This window comes from Dendropsophus ebraccatus, chromosome 3, assembly GCF_027789765.1.
Source record: "Dendropsophus ebraccatus isolate aDenEbr1 chromosome 3, aDenEbr1.pat, whole genome shotgun sequence".
Classification (NCBI taxonomy): domain Eukaryota; kingdom Metazoa; phylum Chordata; class Amphibia; order Anura; family Hylidae; genus Dendropsophus; species Dendropsophus ebraccatus.
Genome location: NC_091456.1, coordinates 81,008,034 through 81,021,807, shown reverse-complemented (window position 1 = coordinate 81,021,807; position 13,774 = coordinate 81,008,034). Strand labels below are relative to the sequence as shown.

The 13,774-nt window shown below is 44.8% G+C and overlaps 1 protein-coding gene across 2 annotated transcripts in view; it reads right to left on the bottom strand.

Annotated features, from left to right (window-relative positions):
* The window catches only part of LOC138785786 (lysophosphatidic acid receptor 1-B), a 107,164-nt gene that overhangs the window by 81,229 nt on the left and 12,161 nt on the right, over positions 1–13,774 (bottom strand). The window lies entirely within an intron of this gene.

The following is a 13,774-nucleotide window of genomic DNA, read 5'->3' as shown; positions in this document are numbered from 1 at the left end:
GGTCCCGGCCTGTGATTGGCTGAGCGGCCTACCAGCTGACCATCCCATACCATACCATACATGACGTGGATGGGTAATGTATGCCAGTTTAGCAAGGGCTGCAAGGACATCGGTAACGATGTCCTTGCAGCTCTTGTTAAGCGATTATCGGGCTGTGTAATAGGCCCAGTAAACGAGCAACGATCTAGCAGATCGCTGCTCGTTTACAGGTATTATCGGGCCCTGCTCGGCCCGTGTAATACCACCCTAAGTGCCCCCGTCATTTAGAAAAACTTTTAACAGACATTGCCCTTGGTGGGATTTGAGGCCAGGACTCCAGTGCACATCAATAATAAGTAATAATGTGGTGTCCCACCATGGGTGGTGCTAGGTGGTGCTCGCAGAAGTAAAAGTGGTAAGGAAGTAGTACCTAATCTTTGCCACTAGATGTCGCTAGTATGTATGTCTGCATCTATGCATTGCACAGCTGTAGTACTCAAGAGGTTATTGTTTGTGATTTGTGCACCAATGAGAACTCTTTTCCACCTATCTCCATTGTCCTTCTTCTTCTGGACTCTCTTCTCACTCACAGCAGGTATTACATACCCTGTAGGAAGTTGTCACATGGGGAGAGGGAGTGTAGTAACACACTTAGTCAGTCTTAGTCTTGTTCCCGTACAGAGAGGATGAGTCCAGTCTAGTCTGAAGTGTGATAGTGGACAGCCACACATGGGAAGCACGGACACTCTTTTCTTGAAAGCAGCACTTTTACACACTAGGCAGTGCTAAACACTCACAGAGAGGACAAAGTCAGGGATCATCCCAGCCCATGCCGAGAACAAATGTAAAGGTGCAGGACAGTATCCTGAAGCAAGAGGAACTGATATGGATAGATCAAAGTTGCTAATAGCCTACGTACTCTAACTCACAGCATGGGTGTAACCAGAAAACCTTGGCCACACTGCTCAACCCAGTTAACAAGGTCTGGAGCTTGTATCACCCTCATAGGATGGGTCACCCGACACTGGGGGGGCAATAGGTGGTGCAAAGACAATAAGTCAAAACACGGGCACAAGTATTCTCTTTACTCTCAAGTATTCTACTTATTCTACTTCTAAAGTTCCGGCAGAGCACATTACTACTTGGGTTGGGACTCTTGTGACATCCTCTTCTCTACTTCTCTGTACTTACTCTTCTTTTCAGCACCCAACCAAGCCAGCACGGCTATACTACCCTCAAGCTCTCAGCCCAAGTCTTGTCAGTTAAGTCCAAAGTATATTGTCAAGTCTCAAGGCTACTGTATACTACTGTATCAAGTATTCCTAAAGTACAGGAGAGTTTATTGGTAACAGGACTCAGTGATTATTACTTAAACATCGACACAGTAATTGCACCTTGCTTGGGTCATCTCCCCTTTCTGTGGGTGGCGGTACCAATAGTCCGGGTGGTCACAACTCCACTCCAGACCACCATGATAAGCACCCAAGGGACCCTCTCACAGCCCGGCAGGTCACCGACCACAGGGGAAAGGGTATAGCTCGCTACTCTAAAATAAAGGTAGGTGTGCCTCCATACCTGTGTGCTCACCTGGCACTGGCGTCACGACAGTACAACATCTGGCTGAGCTATATCTTGACCAACCACAGTAGTGGCGTCACACAGTACCATCTTGCAAGTGACCGGTCGTGCCTCACAGCAGTGCACCACAATAATACTATTGAGTTCCCAAATAAAACTGCCATTAAGAGTCCAAATAATGCTCCCATTCAATGTCTATATAGTCAAAGTCCCCAGGGGTCTAGAACAGTGAAGGGGTTAAAAATAACCATTCCCAGTCCATTTGCTATTTCACAACTACATTTTTTGTAAGTTAAATCACTAGTTTAATTGATTTCTATGGGCAATACTTCTAGTGGTAAGTTTTTGTACATTAGGCCCTTTTGTGTGGCAGCTGTGCTCTTCTATTAGTATGCATTGCCACAATAAAGTCCTGTTTATGCTAATAGTTACACTATATCATACTATATCAATATTCTCCAGTAATAAATTCTTTCTACCTGATTACAAGCGTTGTTTTGCTTCCTGCACATCTGCTGTCTTATCTGATATCATTTATAGCCATTTACCTATATATGTAAGCCATTCAGACTAAGTCATAATACTCACCCCTTACACAGTGACAAATTGTCAAAGAACTTTCAGCTTAAAAATGAAGAAAAATTACAGTAAAGATGTTTAATTGTCCCATATTTTGTATACCCCCCCCCCCCCCCCCCCTCAAATCCAGTTCTGACTGTCCAGGGGATGAGGATAGGTACAGTAGGTCACTATGCATCTATAGAAGCCATTTTTATTTGCAGATCTGACTGACTTCGCTGAACATGCATGCCAATTCTGGAGCAGGGGTAGATGTTCGACTGCCTCTAGGGTCACATCAGGCCTTTGCTGCCTATGAATAATTGAAGCTAATGTTTCTATGCATAGCTAAATTCTACTTATGAACATGTTTTCATGACCTTTGTTCCAGCATAAACCACAACGCTTACTAAGTTAATTCAGTATATCGCTAGTATTGATTATGTGATGCCTATTACAGAGGTGTGAACAAAGGTAAAAGCCTGCAAAGCTTTTCAGAGTGACGTGTAGAAAGCCAGACTATTGTTCAGATCTCTCCTCTATCGAGTGTGGAATCCTTTGTAGAAAAGTGGCAATGTGTCAAAGAGGTTCCAAACTGGTGCCATATTTCATTTTAAGTACCCATCTTTCTGTTCTCAAATTAATGAAATGTGCAGTTATATTGCATGTGGCATCCTAATCTCTAGCTAATCACTATACAAAAAGAAAGACAATGCAATGAAATTATTATTCCAGATTATAATGGTCTCTTTGTGAGTAGAAGACATTCCCCCGACTGGTATCCCCACACATTTATCAGTGATAAATGGCTGCACGGGCATTCTTATCTCAATTCATTATTCCCTATCCATAGGAGCACTGAACTCAAAAGTCTTTTCGGCAGCCTCATACCTTTAAGGTACTGCAATGCACCCTGTTATATCATCCAAAACCTCTTACGGTGGCCATACAACTTCATTAACTGACAGCCGAACGATCACTCAGCTAGCAGTTATGTCTCCTATCTGACCACCATCCTCCCCATACACAGGAAAGTTTGGCAAGGCTGAAGCCCCTATTCCACGGGTCGTTTAGAGGAGCAATATCGTTCGTATTCGGCCGATATCGACCGCTACGAACGATATTCGTCCCGTGGAATAGAGTGCAACTATCAGCCGTCATCGTTCATGTCGGCTGATCGTTGCAGTCGCTTGTTTTTCAACATGTTGAAAAACAAGCGACTGATATAGCAGCGATCTGCTGCTGTCGCTCCGTTGAATAGGAGCATCGGCAGCAGGCGCTGCTGTATCCTATGGGCTGCCCGGACGATCAGCGATCCCCCGGGCAGCCCCCCCAGCAGCTCCCCGCCACCCCTCCCGCACTCACCCGCTCGCTGACGCCGCGTTGAATAGCGGCGGCAGCGAGCAGGGAACGAGGAGAAAACGAGCGCTAATAGCGCTCGTTTGCTCCTTCAAACGACTCGTGGAATAGGGGCATGAGCGTTCCTGTGTTCTCTCAGAGGGCTCTAACTGTGGTTTATCTTTCCCAGAACAAAGGGGTCAGCCATTGATTTTCCATGACCCCAGGCCCCCTATGTCCATTAACGTCATCTGTTGGTGGTCGGTCAAATGGCATAGCTTTTTATATACATTGGATTGAGTTTTTCAAAACAGTTATACTATTTCACTATTTACTTTTGCTATTACAATCCAAAGCTGTAATAGTCATTCTGTGTTTTTTATTCAAAACTGTCAACATTTGATTATTTGTGTTGGAATTGTAAAACCTTTTTATAGTGTGGCAACAATGTTTTGCTTGCACATTTTATTTTCTGTTCATTCTGTTATACATACAGAGGGCATAGTTTTTTTTAATTAATTTGATATTGGGGGTACAGACAAAAAAACACATAAATCCTCAATTTTTTTTCATTACTTATTTCTAAATAAAGAGTACATTTAACGTATTGGTTGTCACGCACATGGGCATATCTCATATTTTTGGCGATTATTTCATATTTTTATTATTTAATGTATACAAAATATTATTTTATTTACATCATTTTGAGCCACTTTAATTTGCATATTGTGCCTATAGATAAAAAATATTCCCCTAAGAGACAAGCAAATGAGTCAGCCCCAGGGACCTTTCTAGTCTTAATGATTCTGCCTACACAATAAGGGGCCCCCTACCTTGTACAGTGTTATCATTATATTTGGTTGCAGCAATAAATGGATTACCTGCCAGGAGGTCTCTGACAGCAAACCATGATGTAAATCTTCGTCATGCCGTCAGCAAGTGGTTAAATGAGGCCCTAACGTAGTGGGATAGTTTAGTTGAATTAGATTCCTTTAGGGTACCAGATGTAAAGAAAACGCTTTGAAGAGTGCGGTTACCAGCAGGGAATGCAGGGGAAAGTCTGCAGAACTGTGAATACAGCACTGGACCTTAATACAGGCTACAACCCAAGATAAAACTGAAGATTAAAGAAAAAAGTTTTATATATAAATAATGTAAAATGATGTTCATAGATTTTACATTAACCACAGAAATTTGATATGTGTAAGTGGATTCTGTCACTATTATGTCTATGGTACATCCCATTGGGGTAAGCAGTGATTAGAAAGGACGGACTAGGGCCCTATTACACAGAGCCATAATTTGCCGTATGAGGCCGATTCCGCACATCATTGCTTTGTTTAATAAAGACAAGGATCAGCTGATGAGAACGATCGTCGGCTGATCGCGTCTTTTGGTTCTTACCTAAAATCATCGGCCACTGACGTCGCATCGCTACGTGTAATAGCAATGCATGGCCGACGGCTGATGACTGTGTAAAATAATAAACTAAATTCCTACCTTTCTGCGCCTCCTGATGTCCTGCTAGCTTCAGCCTGCTCCCCACAGAGACTGAAGTGACAGGCCGCTCAGTCAATCACTGGCGGCAGCACTGTCCCGGTGATTGGCTGAGCAGCCTGTCACTTCAGACACTGCGGGGAGTGGGCCAAAGCTAGCAGGACATTAGGGAGAGTGAAGAGGCATGTACAGTTTATTATTTTACATTTATTAGGCAAGGGCTGCACAGACATTGTTAATGATCTCCGTGCAGCCCTTGCTGCGTGATTATGGGCTGTGTATGGGCTCAGTAAGCGAGCGCTGATCTAGCAGATTGGTGGTCACCAACATTAATTTAATACGTCCATTACCCGTCCAATCTACTGTTTATCACCAAAATGAAAAAAGCAATGCCAAATAAGTCTTGCCACCACTCCCATACACGTGCCTATATAAATAACATGCCACTTTTGGGTCAGTAATGGTGGATGTACTGTATGTATAATAGTTGTCTCCCAAATAAATATTTAGTTACTGTATTTTTATGCCTGTAGCCAGCTTTACTGAGAAAATTATTATGTAAAGACACATACACACATACACTATACACTTATCATATAGTACAGAACTGATACTATGCTCCACTTGTAAGCCTATAGCTGAAGAATACTAAAATGCAGCATTCTTCTTTACTTCAGTGCTGCATAAAGTGCTCCAGTCCGCTTTGTATGAATAAGAAGAAATATGCTCCGTCATGACCCTGCTTTAGGTACACAATGTCCCAAGGAGATGATTATCTGAAAGAGTTGTAAGCATGACGTTTCCTGAAATGTAACACATGCCTAGGAGAGGATGATGGCCGTTATTTATGGGCAGATAGATGAGGGATGTGCTGGCAGGAGCACAGCAGGGCCTGTTTATTAGTCTGCAGAAAAATTGCATTTACAGACAATTAACAGGATAATGTAGTGAAAGCACAATGTTTTAGAAGCTGGAAAGCTGGAAAATATGACAACCGGTGGAGAGAGATTATAGAGGCGATGACCGTATGGAAAATATTGCCATAATAGTTGGACATGTATAAATTATTTCTGCCTTTTGAAAAAAAAAAAAAAAAAAGCTAACGTGCTCTCTTGCTGCATTTCCATCCGGGATGTCTTGTTGCTTCTACCACTTTCCTTTTCTTTCCAGGACCTCTTACCACTTCTCCTGCTCATGGTTCTTCTCCAGTCTATAATGTTTTTCTCTTAGTGTTCTCTCTAGTACTGTTGCTCATATATAAGTTATCAGTGTGTAGGGGGAAAGTAACCTATGACCTTTTAAAAGGCCAGTAGTGCCAACTGCATTTGTCTGCAGTCAATGGTAGTTTGGGGGACCCACCCTATTGCTTTGGGCTTGAATCTTGAGGTGAATTTTGTTCCAGGACTCCAGGTGTACTGTCTGCTTCCTGTCCTTACCTCTGCCTGTCAGGTTTATGAATGAACTCTTGTAGTTAACCCTCTTTGATGCCCCTTGTACCTGATGTGAATCCTTAGTGATGCCGAGTCGCCAGAGTTAACCTCCAGGGATGCCCCTGGTAGCTGTAGTTAACCTCTTACTGATGTCCCTGGTAGTCTAGTTAACCCCAAAGTCATGCCCCTAGTGATGCCTCTGGTAGGCCTAGTTAACCCCCCCAGTCATGTCCCTGGTAGCCTAGTTAACGCGCCCCCCCCCCCCAGTCATGTCCCTGGTAGCCTAGTTAACCCCCAGTGCCTGTCCCTGGTAGCCTAGTTAACCCCCAGTGCCTGTCCCTGGTAGCCTAGTTAACCCCCAGTGCCTGTTCCTGGTAGTCTAGTTAACCCCCAGTGCCTGTCCCTGGTAGCCTAGTTAACCCCCAGTGCCTGTCTCTGGTAGCCTAGTTAACCCCCAGTGCCTGTCCCTGGTAGCCTAGTTAACCCCCAGTGCCTGTCCCTGGTAGCCTAGTTAACCCCCAGTGCCTGTCCCTGGTAGCCTAGTTAACCCCCAGTGCCTGTCCCTGGTAGCCTAGTTAACCCCCAGTGCCTGTCCCTGGTAGCCTAGTTAACCCCCAGTGCCTGTCCCTGGTAGCCTAGTTAACCCCCAGTGCCTGTCCCTGGTAGCCTAGTTAACCCCCAGTGCCTGTCCCTGGTAGCCTAGTTAACCCCCAGTGCCTGTCCCTGGTAGCCTAGTTAACCCCCAGTGCCTGTCCCTGGTAGCCTAGTTAACCCCCAGTGCCTGTCCCTGGTAGCCTAGTTAACCCCCAGTGCCTGTCCCTGGTAGCCTAGTTAACCCCCAGTGCCTGTCCCTGGTAGCATAGTTAACCCCCAGTGCCTGTCCCTGGTAGCCTAGTTAACCCCCAGTGCCTGTCCCTGGTAGCATAGTTAACCTCCAGTGCCTGTCCCTGGTAGCCTAGTTAACCCCCAGTGCCTGTCCCTGGTAGCCTAGTTAACCCCCAGTGCCTGTCCCTGGTAGCCTAGTTAACCCCCAGTGCCTGTCCCTGGTAGCCTAGTTAACCCCCAGTGCCTGTCCCTGGTAGCCTAGTTAACCCCCAGTGCCTGTCCCTGGTAGCATAGTTAACCTCCAGTGCCTGTCCCTGGTAGCATAGTTAACCTCCAGTGCCTGTCCCTGGTAGCCTAGTTAACCTCCAGTGCCTGTCCCTGGTAGCCTAGTTAACCCCAGTGCCTATCCCTGGTAGCCTAGTTAACCCCAGTGCCTATCCCTGGTAGCCTAGTTAACCACAGTGCCTGTCCCTGGTAGCCTAGTTAACCCCAGTGCCTGTCCCAAATAAAATAATAAACATCCCACTCACCTTTCCTCCGCTCCTACACTGCCCAGGTCCTCTTCTCTCTCCTCTAGTCTGTGCCCGTCTTCTCCTCCAGGCGGCGGGCGATGAAATGATGTCATCGCGCGCAGCCCGCAGGAGAAGGAAGACGTGCGGCACTCTGGTGGGGCAGGGGACGGCACTCACAGCATCCTCCTGTGTCTGGCAGCTGTCACAGACACAGGAAGATGCTGTGTATGCCGCCTTCTGCCCCACCAGAGCGGCGCACGTCACAGAGGAGCCACGGGCCGCATCGGGAAGTCTCAGGGGCTGGAGGTTCCCCACCCCTGCACTACATAAAGAACACTTTACCACAATATACTGTAGGGTTTTTTTGTTCTTTTACTTCCTTGGAAGCTTGTGAGTTTTTTTTCACATTGCATATTTCCCCTGTACCTTGGACCTTAGGGTGCCTTTACACAGGGAGATTTATCTGACAATTTTTTTAACCCAAAGCCTGGAATGGATTTGAAAAGAGGAGAAATCTCCGCCTTTCTCTTATGACCTGTTCTCTGTTTATAGTCTGTTCCTGACTTTGGCTTCAAAAATCTGTCAGATAAATCTCCCTGTGTAAAGGCACCCTTAGGGTCCTTTTACACATACAGATATCTGACAGATAATTTAAAAAAAAGGAGAAATCTCTTTCTTTTCTTTATGACCTGTTCTCTGTTTATAGTCCATTCCTGCCTTTGGTTTAAAAAATCTGTGAGATAATCTGTCAGAAATGTGTGTGTGTGTAAAAGGTCCCTTAGTTAGGCTCCGTTCACAGAGTAAACCTAGCGGAATTCCGCGACAGAATTCTCAGCCGCGTAACCCCGCCAGCATCTGTCATAGTGACAGTCTATAGGAGGCTCGTGCGCCTTCTCTCTCCGCACTGAAGAATGGACATGTCCATTCTTCCACGAGGCGGTGAAGAATGTCTATTCTTTGAGAGAAGGCGCGCAAATTCCACCAGGTTTGCTCCGTGTGAACGGAGCCTAACATGAAAAATCTGCCCTTAAAGGGAATGCATCGTGAGAAAATGACTTATTATTTAAATTATGATTTTAAGATTTTTTGGTACTTTTTCCCCAGTTTTCCATTTTTCTATCTATATTATAAAATAATCCTTTTATCTTACAGTTTCTTATTCTCACCAATGGGGCTAAAACTAAGCTGAGACTTCCTGTTCTGTCTGTCTGTCTCAACCTGAGAACTGCCGTAAAGTGATCTGTACAGCATTACAGCATCAGGTGACACCAGTAGATAGCATCAATACAAAACAACAGCAGCTCGTTGTGGAATGACCTCTTGAAAGGTCACAGTGTGCACTCAAAATCTAGGTGACCCATTCCCTTTAAGTTTTAACAATTGCCATAATCAGAGCTATGATGGGTCTTGCTAGACCCAGCGGTATTAACAGTTAAAATGATCAATTAAGGCAGCCTATTTTTCTTGTTAAAGCTCTTTAATGACCATCATAAAAACATGTATAGAGTTAAAAAAAGACGTACTTCTATGGTTTAGTGGATGCAGCAGTTGATCGCCTTTGGTCCAGGAGCACGTCTATGCAATGCATGGAAGAGCTTTGACTCAAGGGTGGGGCCAGGTGTATGGACAAAGGTGGTCACCTTGATGAGGCCAATCTTTTAAGAAATCAACATGTAATATCTAAATACTTATCTAATATAGGAATTGTTCTGTGTTAATGGTGGATGATCCCAATACAATGGTGCCTTGGTTTACGAGCATAATTCGTTCCGGGGCCGTGCTTGTAATCCAAATCCACTCTTAAACCAAAGCAAATTGTCCCATAAGAAATCATAGAAATACAGACAATTGGTTCCACACCCCAAAAATAATGATTTATTATTCTGAATAACATGTGGAACAGATGAAACAAACATTTAGAAACAGCAGAATCTGTGATATTATAAGTTCCTGTACAGTAATGGAGAGGATGGGAAACACAAGGGTGGACAGAGACTGCAGGGAGCATAAAGGAATGAGCAGGGTAGATGTGGGCACATACATGCAGCACTCTCTGTCTGGGGAGAGAGGTTACAGCTATGAAGAGATTACCTCCACCGCCCTGTCCCCTGATGCAAGCCCCAGCCTGAAGTGGATCTGCTATGATTTGGAAGGTAAGGGAGACTTCCTGGGTTAGAATACAGGCCTGTAGACCCCGCTATGCAGACCATTCCTCTCCTCCACTCACGCTCCCATCCAGTACAGGGAGCTCTTAAACCAAAGCAATGCTCTTAAACCAAGTCACAATTTTGAAAAACTGTGAGCTCTTAAACCAAAACGCTCTTAAACCAAGTTACTCTTAAACCAAGGTACCACTGTATACTTAAAAGCTGAGGATTAAAAATGTCCATTACTCACTGCAAGTTGCTATTATTCAAATACAAGACTGTTGTCAGTACGCTACTATAGGCTTTCACCTGCTGTTTGTGTCCTACAGATTTATTATTACTCGATTGTCCTATGCACAGGGAACAATTCTAGTAGTAATAATACAGCAAAAGTGGCTCCCAGTGAATATCGTAGTCCTGTAATACTGCTTAAGCTTCCTTCGATTTACAACTCGAAGGCTAAAAGCAACAGGAAATGTTTCTAAAGTTTGATGCTTCCTATTGAAACTCAGTAGGATGTAGGTATCTCCAAGATAACATCTAAAGTACATATCCCCAGGGAAGAAAACTAATTGAATGTTTGTCCGGATACTCAAGAAGGTCACAATAAATCATATCTTGGAGACATAGTTGCAAGTTTTGGCCAACACATATTTGGAAGGAGGCTGCTAATTATAGCAATAAAAATAGGACTTAAGTAATATTATTATAATGAGTCATTCAGACAGCTTTATGTGGACAGAAATGGATTACTCCACCTTTCATTTTTTACTTGCCTTTTAGGCACACTCATTCCCAAGCATGGATAATGTTTTACACGGACCCATTGCCCATGGCTGTATAAACTTGTCTAAATAAAACTATGCCTCCTTAAACATAATTGTAATGTAAACTTCATTTGACAGCGAGCTATTCCAAACATCAAGGTATGTGAGAAAACTCCATGCCCCTTCTGTTTTACGTGCTCTACTAGATGTTTTCATGAAAGAGATACAGTACTCTGAAGGGTAGATCCAATAGGTACAAATTGAAGGTTTCATTTAGAAACTGCTTTTTCTCTCAACGCTAAGAGAGTTTTCATTGGAGTTCCAGGAAACGATAACAGTAAAAACATCCTCCATACTAACTCTTTCTACCATGCTAGGAATGCTTTTCCCGTTATCACACTATCAAACCTAAAGTTAAAGGAGTTGGCCACTTTATAGTAAAATAGGTCAGTACAAAGTATTAGTAAGTGTGCTCAATGTATATACTGACAGCAGCTCCCTGTGTACCTCATAGAGCTAAAATCAGACTCCCCTTCACCAGGCTGTGCTGCCCTGCTCTGTTTTGTTTCTGTCCATAAAATGGCTGACATGGAGGAGCATGTGACCATGACCTGTCCCCTGTGTCCTCCATAGACATATACAGGCTCATAGGTGGACACAGGGGGCGGGGCATGGTCACATGCTCCTCCATGTCGGCAATCTTATGGACCAAAACACCACAGAGCAGAGCAGCCCAGCCTGGAGGAGGGGAGTCTGATATTAACTCTATGAGGTACACAGGGAGCTGCTGTCAGTATATACAGTAAGTACACTTACTGATACTGTACACTGAGCAATATTACTATAAAGTGGTCAACCCCTTTAAGGTCTGTGTATTGTAGACCATATATTAGCACACCATGTCCTTTGATCTGCCACGTGCCGATCACCGTCTTCTGTTCTCTTCTTCACTACTTCCTGGTTTGGCCGTTCAAAACTCCTGCCCATCCGTTCAACGGCTCAGATAGAACTGAGCAAGCTGTGAGTCATCTGGTGACACTAGTTAGGCCAGCCTCCCTCTACAGATGACATCATTGACACAAAATGGCGGCAACTGAAGATTTCCTGCTCAACATAGAACACATAAGTATATTTTTTAGTGCTATACACATTTTGTATATTAAGGCCCCGTTCCCACTGAGCAAAGCTAGCGGAATTCCGCGACGGAATTGTCCGCCGCGGAATGCCGTTAGCCTCCCGCTCATAATGGGAGTCTATGGGAGGCGCGCGCTCCTGCCCTGTCCGCGCTGAAGAATGAACATGTTCATTCTTCAGCGCGTACAGAGCAGCAGCGCGCGCCTCCCATAGACTCCCATTAGGAGCGGGAGGCTAACGGCATTCCGCGGCGGACAATTCCGTCGCGGAATTCCGCTAGCTTTGCTCAGTGGGAACGGGGCCTAACTGAGAACACTAAAACTGTGCTGCCTTGGCTTTAATGAGATACGCTTGAACTATATTCATAAATGAAATTATTATGTAGAGGTGCTTGTCCCCTCCCATTACTTTTACATCTCAAAGGGATGATAACTATTAAGTATTTTAGGTGAGATAATAATGTCATAAGGCAGAAATCACTGTTGGTTGCCCAAAGAAGCACCTCTCGACTTCATCCTGAAATGGGAATCTGACCTCAATATTACCCTCACTGAGGCTCAGCGCACCTTAATCTTTTGCTTAGCTCGTCCATTAGCTCTAGGTTTCAAGAAGCAGGGTACAAAATACTCTCTGGATGGTACAGGGTACCTGAAAAACTCTATGCTCTAATCCCTCAAGTCGATCCCATGTGTTGGAGATGTTGGTAACATGAAGGCACCTTCCTTCACGTATATTAGGACTGTCCATGTCTGATTGCTTTTTGGGTGACGTGATGCACAAGTGGCAGAGGTCATTAAGACAGTCACTGGACTTACGATGCAAGTGGGTACTGCTCTCTACATTCTCCATCATTACGAGATACCCTTATCTGCCTATAAGAAATCCCTATGTAGGTTCTTATTAATGGCTGCATGGTCCTGTATCCCACAACTGTGGAAAAAAACCCAGGAGCCAGCTCCTATCTCCCTCTGGATTACAAAAGTCAATGACCTGATGTACATGGAGGATCTTACCTCCAGAGTAGAGAACAAACCTGATTGCTTCCAACAGACCTTGCTTGCTTGCATGAATGCAAATCTAGGAAACTGTCACTTACAAAGATATTCCATAACTTTAGGTTCTGAGTTGACTTTGTTGGCCTTCTGATCCCTCTCCTGTACTGCAGATTAGACAATTTTTGCCCTGGCTGCAATTTGCTACCCCACTCTCCTGACTTTCCTATCTTTTTCTACTCTGCCTCCCTCCCCCTTCCCCTCTAATTCTTATTAACAAGTTCCATGAAATTGTCCGTGGTCGCAGATCCGCAACTGCAGACAATTTTAGTGCCCATTGAAGTGAATGTGGCCACATGATTCGTACCGCGACCCGCACCGCAAAATCATGGTACAAATCATCCCCCCCCTCCCCCGCCGCCTGGCAGCAGAGATGACAGTAGAGCATGATGTGCTCTCCTGTCATCTCATCTACTACTCACCTACTCCCCTTGCTGACCGACTTCATCTTCACCAGAAGTGGCCCGGACTATGCTGCCTTCTCTTGGCAGCGTAGTCCAGGCCACTTCTGGTGAGCGCATGTAGCCGATTAGCGTGGGAAGTAGGTGAGTAGTAGATGAGATGACAGGAGAGCACATCATGCTCTACTGTCATCTCTGCGGCCGAGTGGGGGGATCCATGCCGGGCGGCAGTGGGGGCTCCAGCTACTGCATCCGTGCAGCCATCCTCTTCCGGATCGGAGCATGGATAGTGTGAGTGAGCCCTAATAGCTTGCTTTATTCTGTATTATTGGGATGCTTCCTCGTGTGTCCACTAGACAATGTGAAAACATTGGATGAGTGCAGTGGGCCTACCTCACTGTAAGTTTTATATTTCACTCTGTTGCGCTCATTGTTGACTCTCTTCTGACTGGGTTTTGTAACATAGTGTATTTATGTTTGTAGGGTCTAGTCTCCACTGTGACTTGTTTTGACACTTGTTGAAATAAAGAATTAAAAAAATAAAATTGTCCAATTT